Source organism: Neoarius graeffei, chromosome 19 (assembly GCF_027579695.1).
Source record: "Neoarius graeffei isolate fNeoGra1 chromosome 19, fNeoGra1.pri, whole genome shotgun sequence".
Taxonomy (NCBI): domain Eukaryota; kingdom Metazoa; phylum Chordata; class Actinopteri; order Siluriformes; family Ariidae; genus Neoarius; species Neoarius graeffei.
Window position 1 is genome coordinate 16,566,293 of NC_083587.1, and position 15,029 is coordinate 16,581,321.

At 46.1% G+C, this 15,029-nt stretch overlaps 1 protein-coding gene across 6 annotated transcripts in view; it reads right to left on the minus strand.

The window, feature by feature from the left end:
• ctnnd2a (catenin (cadherin-associated protein), delta 2a) overlaps nt 1-15,029 on the minus strand; it is a 789,966-nt gene that overhangs the window by 278,070 nt on the left and 496,867 nt on the right. The window lies entirely within an intron of this gene.

Sequence of the window (15,029 nt, forward strand, 5' to 3'; positions counted from 1 at the left end):
AATAGTTCGTTACACCGAAAAGTTCATAATAGACCGTCTTGTCTCACCAAACACTCACATTATATGAGAAATTTTACGCACATTCTCCTCATCACTAATTTCTCCTTCCGAGTCACGATCGCAGTTCATTGACTGAGTTAAAGGATCAGAAATGGAGGCGACGATTTCTTCATCTGTTCTGGAAATAACAGAGGTTTCCACTGTATCGTTGTCAATGTCCATCCACCGACTCGCTCTGTTTTCAGCTCATTCATGCATCGCAAAACACTGATGATGTCATTTATATCGCGCTACAGGACAGGGGGTATAAAAACACTGCTGGTGCTCTTTAACTAGGTGCTAAGTTTAGCAGTATCAGCACTCATTTTGCCCTTTTATCAATCCTTTGATCAGCATTCTCGATAATTGTTAGTGATCGACCCCAAAGCAGAGCTCATTAAGCCTTTGTTTTATGCTGTTAACACGTTGTGGCAGCGGGGGCGTGGTCAAGCGCCGGTCTGTGACAGGAGGGCGGAGCCAGGGAAGGTGAGTGGCAGAATCGCTACACCTGACGGTAATTAACCTGTGTTTTGTGTGTTTTCCCAGTAACCGCTCCCTATTTAAGGAGGCAGAGGGAGAGCAGAGGGAGCGCAACCCGGGACCAGAACACAGAGTGTGTGTGTGTGTGTGTGTGTGTGTGTGTGTGTGTGTGTTACGCCGCATACTAGAAACTGGCGATTTAACTGAAAAGTTGAGAAATAAAAGCCTTCTCTGTATCTAAAGCGTTGTCCTGCCGTCCTCTGTGCTCCACCCACACTCCGTAAGCGCTACAGTGGTGCCGAAACCCGGGAAAGGTGGAGCACCAACCTTGCAGCCCCATGGAATCCTCCCTGTTCGCGGACTTGGTCCACGCCCTCGCCACGGCTCAGCAGAGCCAGCACAAGGCACTTGTCACGCTCCGAAAGGAGCAGGAGCGACGCTTCGAAGCCCTGGTGCTGGGCCAGCAGGAAGATCGTGAGGCGTTCCGGCATCTCCTCGCATCGGCGGGGTCCACCAGCGCCCCGGCCGCGGGCCCGTCTCCCCTCACCATGACCAAGATGGGCCTGCAGGATGACCCCGAGGCGTTTATCACCTTGTTCGAGCAGGTCGCCGAAGCCTCGGGGTGGCCGATGGAGCAGCGCGCGGCGCACCTCCTCCCCCTCCTGACAGGAGAGGCGCAGCTGGCCGCACTACAGCTCCCCGCCGACTGCCGGCTGGCCTACGCGGACCTTCGCCGGGCCGTCCTCCAGCGCGTGGGGCGCACGCCCGAACAACAGCGCCAGCGCTTCCGCGTGCTGCGGATGGAGGAAGTCGGCCGGCCGTTCGCGTTTGGCCAGCAGCTCCGGGACGCCTGCTGGCGGTGGCTGAGGGCCGACGATTGCGACGCCGAGGGAATCATCGATCAGGTGGTGCTGGAGCAATTCATCGCCCGCTTACCAGCCGGAACCGTGGAGTGGGTCCAGTGCCACTGCCCGGCATCGCTGGATCAGGCCGTAGGACTGGCGGAGGATCATTTGGCGGCTGTTCCGGTGGCAGGACGGCCGACGACGTCGTCTCTTCTCTCCTTTTCTCTTTCTCTTCCTCCCCCCCCCCCCCCCCCCCCCGTGTCCCGTCCTCGCCCCATTCACCCATCACGGAGGCGGGGGCTGGCTCCACCCCAGCCGGCCCGCCGCACCCGTGGTGCCCTCCCATTTCTCCCTTTTGTGTCTGTCTCTCCCCCCCCTCAGGTGAGTGAGCCCAGAGCACAGCTGCAGAGGGAAGGCCCGGGCCGGTTTGCTGGCGCTGCGGGGAACCGGGCCACCTGCAGCAACAGTGCGCAGCAATGGAGGTGGGCGCGGTGGTGCGGATCCCCGACGCGCCAGAGGCTGCCCTCGATCGGGCCGGAGCGTATCGCATACCGGTGAGTGTACAAGGGGCTACATATCAGGCGTTGGTGGATTCGGGTTGCAATCAGACCTCGATCCACCAAAGCCTGGTGCAAGACGAGGCATTGGGGGGAGCACAGGGGGTGAAGGTGTTGTGTGTGCACGGGGATGTTCACAGATACCCTTTGGTGTCGGTCCACATATATTTCAGAGGGGAAAAATCTATAGTGAAGGCGGCGGTTAATCCTCGCCTTACCCACTCTTTAATTTTGGGGACTGATTGGCCAGGATTTCAGGGTTTGATGATGCACCTAGTAAAGAGTGGGTCCTGCCGTTTGACAGGGGGAGGTCCCGGTGTCGCTTTGGCTGGAGCTGCGGTCGCAGAGCCATCTACGTCATCTCCGCGACAGAGCGAGGAGCCGCCAGCTCCTCCTCTTTCTGTTGGGGAATCCCTCGCGGATTTCCCACTAGAACAATCGCGAGACGAGACTCTGCGACACGCGTTTGACCAAGTGAGAGTAGTCGATGGTCAAACGCTCCAGCCGAACGCCACCCCGTCCTTCCCCTATTTTTCCATTTTGAAGGATAGATTATACCGAGTGACACAGGACACTCAGACAAAAGAGCGAGTCACACAGTTATTAATTCCAAAGAGCCGCCGGGAATTGGTATTCCAGGCGGCTCACTTTAATCCCATGGCTGGACACCTAGGGCAGGATAAGACACTAGCCCGGATAATGGCCCGATTTTATTGGCTGGGGATTCGCGGCGACATCCATAAGTGGTGTACGGCGTGCCACGAATACCAGTTAGTAAATCCAGCGGCCATTCCAAAAGCGCCCTTGCGCCCCCTACCATTAATCGAGACCCCGTTCGAAAGAATTGGGATGGATCTCATCGGGCCATTAGATCGGTCAACACGAGGGTACCGCTTTATATTGGTTCTGGTGGACTATGCAACGCGATACCCGGAAGCGGTGCCTCTCCGCAATATCTCAGCATGCAGTATTGCAGAGGCTCTCTTCCATGTCATCTCCCGGGTTGGAATCCCGAAAGAGATTCTGACTGACCAAGGCACCTCGTTTATGTCACGAACACTGAGCGAACTGTATGGGTTACTGGGTATTAAGCAGATCCGCACCAGCGTTTATCACCCACAAACGGATGGTTTAGTTGAACGGTTCAATCGCACCCTCAAAAATATAATCAAAAAATTCGTAAGTGAGGACGCACGTAACTGGGATAAGTGGCTCGAACCCTTGTTATTTGCAGTGCGAGAGGTCCCCCAAGCCTCCACGGGGTTCTGCCTGTTTGAATTATTATATGGGCGTAAGCCGCGCGGCATCTTAGATGTACTGCGGGAAAATTGGGAGGAGGGACCTTCACAGAGTAAAAACGAAATTCAGTACGTTATGGACCTGCGCGCAAAACTCCACACGCTCACCCACCTAACTCAGGAGAATTTGCGGCAGGCCCAGGAACGGCAAGCCCGCCTGTACAACAAGGGCACGCGCCTTAGAGAGTTCACTCCGGGAGATAAGGTACTCGTCCTGTTGCCCACGTCGAGCTCCAAATTAATCGCCAAGTGGCAAGGACCCTTTGAGGTCACACGGCGAGTCAGGGACGTCGACTATGAGGTAAGGCGAACAGACAGGGAGGGGGCACTACAGATCTACCACCTCAATCTGCTTAAACTCTGGAACGAGGAGGTCCCCGTGGCGTTGGTGTCGGTAGTTCCAGAGAAGGTGGAGCTGGAGCCGGAGGTTCAAAAAGGGACATTGGCATCACATACCTCTCCGGTCCCCTGTGGAGACCACCTCTCCCCAACCCAACTCACGGAGGTCGCCCAGTTGCAGGCCGAGTTTTCGGATGTGTTCTCGCCCCTGCCCGGTCGCACTAACCTCATAGAACACCACATAGAGACGCCCCCGGGGGTGGTAGTGCGTAGCCGCCCTTATAGGCTACCCGAACACAAAAAAAGGTGGTTCGGGAAGAACTTCAGGCCATGCTCGAAATGGGCATCATCGAGGAGTCCCACAGTGACTGGAGCAGCCCGGTGGTCTTGGTTCCCAAGGCTGACAGGTCGGTTCGGTTCTGTGTGGACTATAGAAAAGTCAACGCGGTGTCTAAATTCGACGTGTACCCAATGCCTCGTATTGATGAGCTGCTCGATCGACTACGCACGACTCGCTTTTACTCGACACTGGATTTGACGAAGTGACGCTGTGAGTGTGCTCTAATCCAGAACAGGTGCATGGTACTGTAATTAGTCCTAATGGTGCTGCATGATCCAAGCACGTGACACAGTGACTTTTTTTTTTAAGAATCCAACTCATTGTCACACAAACGTACTTTGTTATATGTGAAAGTTCATAGTAAAAGATTCTGTTATAGCACGATTGCAGTGTAATTCACTGAAAAAACAAATACCAAAATGTTTGTTACCAAAAAAAAATAAACAACAACAGTGGAATCCAGTTGAACCATATGTTCCAGCTGGATGTTTACATGTTTACCAAGAAGAACTATTGATACTCCAAGATGCATCAACACTTCATTTATTAAAACCCGCACCAGCACTTGCCATGGCTTTACGGCACAAACAAATGCAAATGACCAAAGTTGGACAATTAAAAATTCAAACGTTTCATGACAGTGGAATAAAACCAAATTCGGTTTCATTTTTACAGCCGCAGTTTATATTTTTCATTGTCACTGAGGTGAAACCAGCCCTGGCAAGAGTTTCTGAAATGTATTGTGTATAAATCTAGCTTGCCGTCACTTCCATATTCAGCTCGTAGCTTATTTGCATTTTGGCACAAAATGGCCGCTCATGTTGACCTGATTTTGGAAAAGCTTGTTGGTGCTCATACGTGTGAAGGTGAAAATTAAATAAGAGGGCAGACCAATGGCCAAGATTTTAATTGAAAGGTCTTGGAGCAAAACATCCTGTTAGTTGAGGCTTAGTACTGTACAGTAGAACTGACTGGTTGGGTATTGGGTTTCGATTCTGCGGCGCTTTTACGATCCAAATCCCTGTGAATTACTGAACAACCAATGACGTGTGTGTGTATCACCAGCTGCCAATGTTCCATTTAATAAATGACCCCACCACCTTTATATTAGGTGGTCAGAAAAGGCCCGCCCTTTTTCATAATGTCTACCTTTAGAAAAATGTTGACATCTCTTAAAACAACAACGGATGTTTCAAAATTCCAAGCTCTGCCTGGGTATTGACTTGGTGTCAGTTGGAGGAGACTGGAGGGCTTCCTTGAATTGGCACGTTTTCTGTGCGTGCGTGTGTGTGTGTGTCTCTGTTTAGGATGTTGAACAGATGTTACGACAGCCTGGAGCCAGAGTGATAATGACTGTATTTAAAAGCAGCTAGCTGTTCGAGATCGGATCAATAGGTTCGGAAAAGCAGAGAGCTCAGCGCCTGTATTTGCAGAAGGCAACCCCCATTTTTACAATTTTTTTTTTCCGCTGATCAATACGCTCCACTCAGTCACATTCATTTGTCTTCATTGACTCCCCCATTTACCTCACGTACACACTGTTTTCTCAGTGCACCAGACAGCTCTTCCACACACTGGCGTCTATAACATGATCATTCCTGATGACGGCTTTCTCTTCAAGCTTGAACCTTTGATCCTGTTGGATGTGAATGGTCCCCTGCGGCTCGCCTACATGCCCCAGAAACAGTTTATGTGCAGTAATTTCACCTTAAGATTTGTATCCAAGTCCTGCTGCTGTAATCATAAAAAAACTGTCCTGGTGTAAATGTAATCATTCCAGGACTCGGAGTCAACACTTATGTGATTTTTTTTTTCCTTACAAGGAAAGATCCTTGTATTCTGAGTTAGGTTACATACCTGCTTAAAGGAAAACTCCAGGATTGTTTAACCCGGGTCCTAGTTTCCCGTCTCTTTGGGTCCAAATAGTTACTATGAACAAAAATCGGTACCCTATGGGTCCATGTGGCTGCTGCTTATAAATAAAATAGTTTTCTGATCCCATGTCCATACGGTAAATATCGCATATATACATGTTATCAATGATACTCGCCTCATCTCTTGCAAGCATCACCAAGCCGTGAGCAGCATCAGGGCTTGGAGTATTGTGGTGACCGATTTTGTTTACTGCATTTTGTTCAAAATCCAGCGCTGTGAACTCGATCTATTTTCAAAATAGTAAGAAAGAAAGCACTTGTTAATGAATTGTCTTCGAAGCATTATTTAGTACGAATGAGCACATTTTGTTTCACAAGTGTCATGTAAAGACTCAAAAAAAAAAAAATTAAAGCGAATAGCAGAAGTTTGACCGATTATACTTTTAACTTTTACGCTTAGTTTTCATGAAGGAGCTGATTTATTCCCACATGGAACCTTTGTAATTGCAAACCGAGCGGATCGCTCAAAAGATTCCAACGTTGTCTTCGCTGCATTGAATTGCGTTGAATGGCTGGAATTCCTGGCGTAAATATCTGCCAAAAAGCTAAAAAAAAAATCTTACGAAACCTTTCATTTGACCTTTAAGAAGGAAAGCTGTGATAATCAAAAGGTAAATTTTCTTCAAATAAACACCACTTACTTGATATCGAATCAGTAGCCTTCGTGAACCACGAGGTGAATTTCGTTTATCTTTTTATCTGCCGATTATCTTCCGATACTACGAAGTTATAATGAGGTTTCTCTGATTTCGTTTCTGGTTCTGATTGGTTCCGAAGTTTATCAAGAAGTAGAACGGGTAATCGAACTTGATCAGGATAAGTGCTGATTGGTTATGAAGTTTTGCTATTGTTACACTCATTCTTACAACACAATGACATCGTGGTTTCACCACTCATTCTTGTGTACCTTTGATAACGCGAGATCAGCCGGTCATATCGCAAGATCACGAATCGCCGTTCTGGTGATTGTAATGCTTATGCATATGCATATATGCAGTGTGCTATTGTTCCACTCATTCTTACATTCTTACAGCATGATGACATAGTGGCTACTGCCTCGCTTCGCCTCTATGAGGCAGTAGCCACAAAGAGGACTGAAATGGGTTCAGTATTGAGTTACAACACTATAACTGGCAACCAAAAAACAGCTATACAATGTAATCCTATGGGCAATCATCTGCGTCAAAGTGAAGCACTTGTTTTGGCCAGTGACAGGATCATACTGTTATTATAAATCTATAGATCTCTATAATCAACTACAGGCACTGAATGAGATGCTGCATCAGAGATGATGCAAAAAAAAAAAAAAGATGAGAAAACAGAGCCCAGTGCCACGCCTGCGTATGTTTGCACTTGGCATACGCCTCGAACTGCTACTCACGTACATGCACGTAGCACCATTAGTACTAAGTACCATGTACCTGTTCTGGATTAGAGCGCAATCACAGCGCATACATCTAAGCACTCTCAGTAACACAAAGACTTTGCGAAGTATACGCGTAGTACGTTGTGTCTCATGTTACCAAGCCTTTGTTTGCTTTATTGCTTTCCTGGTTTTGACTCACTATTTTATTATTTTGGACTTTGCCTTTGTTATTTCCTCCGATATCCTGTCTGTGCCGTGCCTGACTACTGCTTGTTTCTCGACATTCATTTTGCATGACGATCTGCATCTGTTTGCCAGCGTGTTTTTAAATAAAACTCTTCCAGCGATTACATTCATCCATCGCTTCCATGATATGACACCAAAGTTTAAAAAAAAAAAAAAAATCCCAGAGTTTTCCTTCAAGTCAATTTTCTGGGCTCCACATTATGCAAATTACTTACATATCATTAATGTGTCTAAGGTTGCCAGAGTCTTCATAAACACAAGCACTTCTCTTGAAGCCAGGAAAGAAAAAAAAAAAACAGGAATAGAAAATGCGGACTGAAGAAGGAAAATTCTTTTGTTTCTTTGTTATTAAATATAACAATATGAAATCAAAAGAATTTAGAAATGAACAGTAAGAAAGAAAACATGTACGATGTGAATGAAAATCACTGAAATAAACATCTTGTGATCAAACCGTGACATTACAAAGACACCCCGAAACCAAAACCAAAAGCATTCTGGAAGCAATCTCTAAACAAGGCTTCGTGACAGGAAACCAACACAGGCACGGGTAGAGAAATTCACTTGAAATTGTCCTACCTTCTCGCCACGCCATTCTGAGCTCCAATAACCATCGTAACATCACGCAAGTTTGTTTTCTTTGTATACTTTTGTCTCCTAGTTCTACACCAAGAACAGAAAGTGGAACAGAAGTACGTGCTGCTCTTTTCTCCTGTCTCTCTCGCTCACTCGCCCACGACACTTCCTGCACTTTGCCAAAGGGAAAAGGTCAGAAAAATGTCACGCTTTGTCAGTCCACCACACTTAAGCAACTCACCTGAAGGCACTCGCTGACCGAACAAACCCATGTGAAAAAGTCAACACCTTCACAAGTGCTTCAGTGCTAAACATCTGCCACGGGGCCTGATGGTAAAAAAAAATAAATAAAATAAAATAAATAAATAAATAAATAAATCAGCACAAGCAACACTGTGTTAGACCTAAACCCCTCTTTTCCTCGTTCCCTTCTCAAGCCAGGAAAACTCCGAACAGCACCGGAGCCATCAAACCATTACCACCATTATGGCTGTTTTCCTAGCCATTGTGCTGAAGAAGGAAATAAATAGCGCCATTGTGAAATAAAAAGCGTAGATATAAAAGAGGTCATTTTCTCAAAAGGGCCGAGTCTGAATTGCAATTGTGTCACACATGGAAACAAGTGGTGGCGCTGGCCACATCTCAACAACCCCCTCTGCTTTCAATCCTCAACCTCCCACCCAATCACTCGCAGCTCCATTACAGGCTAAATGACTCCCATCAGGGCCTCTCTGTGCCCTCGAACTTTAATAGAGCGAAGAGCACTCGCCTTCACTCCGAACCCTGTGCTTCACACCCTGACACTCTCGTCAGCCGAGACAAAACCGGAATGATCGATGATGATGTACGAGACGGATTGCAGGACTCGAGGACTTTTTCAGAGTTTAAACTCTGAGATTGCGAGACTTCATTTTATCATCACGAACATTATATAGATGCTAATATAAATGACTTGTAACCACGTGATCTAAATGAGCGTCCGCCATGATGGTGGATTTACCAAGCAACTAGGATGGCAGCCGCTGAAAGCGTGTCTGTAAACAATGCTGAATTTTCTCACTATTACCACGATTTGAACGACGAAGCGAAGATTCGATACAAAGAGAAGATAGATATGTGTGGGTTTTGACCCATATTATTTTAAAAAGTCAGACTTTTCTGAAGACGCTTCTACCGACCATCGAGTACCCTGATATCGCGTTCTATCTGGTTTGGCTGCTGAAGAATCAAGTCCGACCTTGGACGAAACACAGCCCATTTTCTGAGTGGGTGGATTGTTTCTATTGTATAATTTTGCTGGCGCTCCTAGACGCAAAATGGTAATACACGTGTTAAAATTATAACAACGACCGAGTGAACCACGACAAGAGAACGCTCATTTTATAGCAATGCGAAATAAAATTCTTCCGTGATATTATCGAGAAAGCTTTTGAATCTGACCTGAGATAAAATGATTACTACAAACACGAGCTGTTTTGGTTTTAGCGTCTGTTAGATCAGCCCTGCCGATGTTATTCAGCCATGCTCGTCTCCTCTCCGTACTAAGCCTTGGAGTTTCCTCGCCCTGTTTCCGAATCACGGACGGAGTTCTAAACAATCGGAACATGCCACAGTCACGAGTACTCTTGTGACCACAACCATATACAGCACAAAGATATGGCAGAACTAAAAGAACGCTTAAAGCAGTGGAAAAACAAAGAGTCGCGCACGCATGACTATGTTTTGTATGGAATGTCGCTTGATGCCGCATTTATATCTCCACCAACATGGCCGACACCCGGGTTTCTATTTTGCTTTGACGTCACTCACAAGTCAAGGATTTAACAACAGCAGTGCTATTAAATCTGTTTATTTAACATTTAGGGAAGGAGTCTCCAGTGTCAGTGCTTTGCAATGCAGTCAATGCATGCATGTCTCATCTCATTCTCATTATCTCTAGCTGCTTTATCCTGTTCTACAGGGTCGCAGGCAAGCTGGAGCCTATCCCAGCTGACTACGGGGCGAGAGGCGGGGTACACCCTGGACAAGTCGCCAGGTCATCACAGGGCTGACACATAGACACAGACAACCATTCACACTCACATTCACACCTACGCTCAGTTTAGAGTCACCAGTTAACCTAACCTGCATGTCTTTGGACTGTGGGGGAAACCGGAGCACCTGGAGGAAACCCACACGGACACGGGGAGAACATGCAAACTCCGCACAGAAAGGCCCTCGCCAGCCACAGGGCTCGAACCTGGACCTTCTTGCTGTGAGGCGACAGCGCTAACCACTACACCACCGTACCGCCATGCATGCATGTATTCAGTGCATAAAATGGTAACAGTGCAAATTGCAAACTACACTAATAAAACACATGCTGTACGAGATGATAACAGGAGCTCCACTTCATCACAACACCTCATCGTTGATTATTTTCCAAAAACAGCATGACCCTGAGTGTTTTATTTCCTTATATACCTACAGTGTATTCCTGCTTGAAATCTGCCAATACATTTTATCTAAATAGCATCATTGCCGTCCATGCAATAAATAATCTTTATCATTTTATCACTTCACCCCATTTGTTCCTTTATACCAGAGAAATCTTTTTTTTTTTTTTTTAAATGCAAAAGGTCTCCATTATCTACAAAAGCAAACGCGAAATGCCTGAGCTGTGTTATGGTGAGCTGATCTGCACCATAAACATATCAGTAGAGCAGAGAACATTCTAAAGGTTCGACACAGATGAGCATTGAGGAATCAGATCACAGACTCAGACATCATTATGCTCGCTCACTCGCTGCACTGGCCTTCATCCGTCCAGTTTCGCCTTCACCACCACCTGCACTGATCACGACTCAGCAATGCTAATTAGTGCCGATGTTTCAGAAAGAAGTCAGCAGCCGCGCCCACTGTGCTGCAATTCAAATGGACCTGAACCTGATGGGGAAACACCAATTAAAACCCAGTGCAGCTGCAGAAACGCTGCATACGGTTTACTCAATACGCCTTTGAAGAAAGAATAAAATGCACAAACATATGAGGAGACGAGGAGCTCGAGAAACTGAGTGAGTTGCTCGAGTACGAAGGAGGATATTAGAGGTAAATATTTAACTTGTGCTGTTATGGCACTTTTTTCAGAAAAGGCACATTTGCTTTGAGTAAATCAAGAAAGTTTAGAGTTCATTTATATCATAAGCGGCAAAGTTTGTTTGTTTGTTTGTCTTGAGCTAACGTCACCATTTCTCGACGGATTTTCACCAAATTTGGCAAGTACTGTAGGTCCGGGCACATCCATCCACCCACCCGTCCCCTCCCTCAACACAAACTCTCGACAGATCTTCACTAAACTTGGCATGTAGGTACAGGAGATAGCCACAATTTGGCAGAAGTCACAAATTCCATATTTGGGCCCCAGGGGATCCCCAGTGGGCCCCTGGGTGGTGGAGTTTGGATTTTCATTTTTCTTGGGTTACCATCACCATTTCTCAACAGATCTTCACCAAATTTGACATGGAAGTCTGGGGGCAACCAGAATTTTGCAAAACCTGGGTAACCTGCGAGTTAATGTGAAATAAAATCTAAAAAAAAAAAAAGTATGTTTGACTGAAGTAACATGAGGCATGTATAAAGTTAACATCAGTTAACTGTATTATTTATATTTAGTCAGTGCCTAACAGCAGAGCTCCTGATGAGCAAACTATTTACAGGGGCACAAAATCAACCTGAATAGAATAATATTACAGCACCATGAATGAACCATTGAATTGTGTCACGTCGTGTTTTTCACCTCAATAAATCACTGCATTATCCTGTAACAGTGAGACCAATCCGGGACGGATCCAGACCGATGCAACTGACGCACGTGCATTGGTCAGAAATATATGTGCACCACTTGGCATCAGTCACGGGGCGTTTGTTTACTTTACCGCTAGCCGGCTACATGGGCTATAGCCAAGCTCAACCAACAGACCAATGGTTTGGGATCCAATCACCTGTAGTAAGCGGTGATGCTTATCTGACCTAATTACCTGTATTCTCACGATGCTTTGTATCACGTGACCTGCGACAAAGAATCTAGGTCAAACCGATAACATGCTCAAGAAAGAAGTCAAAATTCAAAAATTGTCGCGAATAACAGGCCGAGCCACAGTCGTAGCAGGCTGAGCCTGGGCTGCTTCGAAAGGTCTCGGGGAGCAGGAGGTGCCTGTAAAGTTTGACAGGGCTCGATCTTTTGGTGGCTAAGTTATCAATTTTTAAATCCCTGCATGCATGTGCGGCTGGAACTAGGGCTCATATTAAAGTTTTCAGCAAGCCGTGCTCACGCGGGGCTTCGGGGGCGAATAGCCACTGAGCCGCGGTCATAGTGGGCCGTGGATGGTCTCTTTGGAAAGGGCTCGGCGTGCTCTATGCCCCTGTGAAAATCCATAGGGATCTGGTAAAATGAGTGAAAATATTTCTGCAAATGTGCATCTGTCAGATTCTTGGGCTGAATCTGTCCCTGATACCAATAATGAGAGGCGTATCGCAGTTACGAATACGTATTCATTCTTTTCTTTGATGCCACACGCCATGCGCCAGAAACAACACCGCCGTTTATTACGGTGTGATTCTGCTGGGTGCCTGGTGGACAGCAGTGAACCAGTGCTTTCACTTTACATCAGTACTGTAAAGTTAGTATCTAATATCAAACCTGATCTGTCAAACAGTTGTCTGTTTACATCCGTCACGTCCACACACTCAGAGCCATTAAGACTAATGACCATGCACCTGTTCCTGATTAGAACTCAATCACAGCACATACATATAAGGACTCTGAGTAACACACAGACTTTGCGAAAGCCTTGTATTTTGTGTCACTTTTCTGGTTTTGACCTTGTTTATGTTTTTCGACTGTGAGTATTGTATTCCCTCTGATATCCTGTCTGTACCTCACGCCACCACTTCCTGGTTCTCGACTCTGCCTTTGTCTACGTTTTGGATGTTTGCTAGCGTGTTTTCAATAAAACTCTTCCTGCACTTACATCCATCTATCGCCCTTGCACAACAGAAACTGTCAACTGTCCAGAAAGGTAGTGGACTAATAAAACTCTTTAGCTAGTAAACTAGCAAATTAAAAACAAGCGCTGGATAAAACCCCATCTATTTTATGGGAATAAAGATATTGTCTGGTGGTCAAGTGTTTATGAAATACGTTGCCATGCACTTATGGTCAGGTTCCCTGTGATGGGACACGTATACCGTTCATACGTCATAAAAGCCATCAAGAAAATCAGGTCGATGCTTTACCATATTCTCTAAAGTATGGCGCTCCACTTCGCACGTGGGGAGCTTCACTATTAATTGTGGACGACACCAAATGCTTTTTGCTGAAAATTATCAATGAAAATGACACTTTATTTGCCAAAACAGAGAAACCTTTTGATGGAAAACAACAAACTGTCACATCTGACTCTTCACAAAAAACTTTGATGATAATGATGATGATAATAATAGAGCGTATAAACACTGTTTGTAGTCTTGAACAATGAGTGTAGACATTTTCAAACAGTGTGAACATCATAGCGAGTGAAAATATCTCAAATATCACGAAATTTATCTTCTACTTCTGATTACAGAATAAAAAAAAATATATGATTATTAAACCTATTTCAAGACTTTTTAAAGGTCCCATGGCATGAAATTTTCACTTTCTGAGGTTTTTTAACGTTAAAATGAGTTCCTCTGACCTTCTTAAGTCACCCCAGTGACTAGAAATGTCATAATGTGTAAACCAAACTATGCCCACCCTTTGTCAACATTTGAGAATGGTGCATCAAAATGGCGCGTTGATAGGCTCTTCCCTTTACTACGTCAGCAAGGGAGATGATCCCCACGCCCCCCCTCTGGATTCCCACCCACTGTATGGATTGCCCGCCCAGCTCAAAAGTTGCCACCATAGATACGTCACTTCAATTTTGTAGTGAGGAGACCATAGAGGACACAACAACATGGCACCACCTAAGCGAGCGAAACATGGAAATTGCGCTGTACATGGATGTGACAACACAGAAAGGAGTCTGTTTTTACTGCCGACGGGAGATCCCCTGAAGACGCAGTGGCTTAATTTTATTTACTCCAATAATACGCCGTCGAGTCTACCTAAGACGGTGTATGTTTGTCGGAAGCATTTTCCTGATGAATGTTTCCACAACTTGGGACAGTACAGGGCAGGTTTTGCACATCAACTGTCACTGAAGCCTGGGTCCGTACCAAGCATCCCTGCCACATCAGCCACAAACACCGAACAAGTAAGTGTATAACTGTTAAGTCGTTTTGCCGTGTTTTAAAATCAGTGCGTTAGCCTTGCAATGGCTACATTAGCTGTGCAGCTAACCGCTTCCTGCAGTTAGCCAGGTATTCTGCGCTACAAAACCAAAAAGCATGCAGCATGCTCTGTTAAACTGAGTTTAGTCTGGAAATTGACTGTAACTTATGAGCTTATGTTTGACTATTGCTCCGCAATGCATGTCTTCTGTTGGATAAGCGATATGTTACTGTAGTTGCTGCTTCTATCCTCTTTGGTTATGGAGTGCGTGTTCAAGCCTAGGGTATTATACGTTCGTAAACTACCACTCCGAACACTCTCACTCTCTGTTCTCTGGACTGTTGCTTGACCTGCCATTGCTACTGTTCACACACAGGTAGCATGCCCGCAGCTTGGTCAAGCCCCTCCCCCTCCCCCCATGGCCCGCCCCCACCCTCTACCCTTCCCCGCCTCCATGCTTCTCATTAGCAAAACGACGCACTGGGAAAAGGGCTGAAATGGGGCTTTCTCCCAGGAGGCTATATCTACGTGCCGAGGGTTCATTTCGAGAAAGGCTGCGGATATAACATCCGGAAACCTCCACGAGCCCGTTTAAAGCATCAACAAACCACCATGCCATGGGTCCTTTAAAACCGATTTCAAGCTTGAAATACTCTTGTTCTTTTGGTAGCAAACTGTTCAAATGTTAAACGCTTAATTCTCGAACGAAGTGAAATA